The sequence below is a fragment of the Trachymyrmex cornetzi genome, unplaced genomic scaffold (genome assembly GCF_001594075.2).
Source record: "Trachymyrmex cornetzi isolate Tcor2-1 unplaced genomic scaffold, Tcor1.1 scaffold387, whole genome shotgun sequence".
Taxonomy (NCBI): domain Eukaryota; kingdom Metazoa; phylum Arthropoda; class Insecta; order Hymenoptera; family Formicidae; genus Trachymyrmex; species Trachymyrmex cornetzi.
In genome coordinates this window covers 84,989-85,936 of record NW_017298608.1, presented here as the reverse complement: position 1 = coordinate 85,936, position 948 = coordinate 84,989, and positions in this window count along the sequence as shown.

Genomic DNA, 948 nt, shown 5'->3' with positions numbered 1-948 from the left:
GCCGAAAACGCTATAAGTATCAAATGTGGTCGACAATAATGAGAGAGAGGGACCGTGGGAGACGGCCAATCTTCCTCTCATTCTCTCACCTATTTTACCATTGAATGGAAAGAGATAGAAATGGCCGTCTGCCATGGTCCCTCTCTCTCATCCCTAATGCTGGATTCACACTGCATCCGATTTTCGTCGTACGACACTCTGCAACCAATCAGAAAACAGGATTCCGATGGATTTTGCTTCGTATCATCGAAATCCTGTTTTTTGATTGGTTGCAGAGTGTCGTACGACGAAAATTGGATGCAGTGTGAATCCAGCATAACGATCATTTTGACACACGGATCGCGCAGTCCATTCTCTATGGCCTAGTTTACATCGTGCAATTGATGCGAGTACTAACCAGTCACTTTCTATTGTTATCTTAATTTTAGCGTTATATGTAAACATGTACATGATATGTTTATTTAATTAATTATTTCGATGCATATTTTATTAATTTAATATATTATTTTTCAAATACATTACTGAAATTGAAATAATTTAATAGAAAATTACTAGTTAATACGCGTATTAAGTGCTCGGTGTAAAAGAGGTTTACGTCTTTGGTCATCTTGGTATCAATCATAGACATATAAGATAGACCCAGCATCCGTATACTTTTCTATAGTATATGCTGGGTTTGGCAGAACGGTGCGAGAGGCAAAATATCGAGGCATCCTTCTCTGCGCGCGCATCTTGACAATCTTAACAAAATCAAAATGGCTGCCTACGTTAGAATTGTCTGTATTCTTTGCACCTATTATTAATAACTGTTAGTATTGTTTCTTTTTTAAAAAAAATTGAATATGGAGGCGTGCAACGCATGTGGGTATCAAAAGAAATTTGAAACAGGAAAAAATATTCTTTCAGACGTAAATAAAACATTTTAACCTCTACTTATGTATATGCATA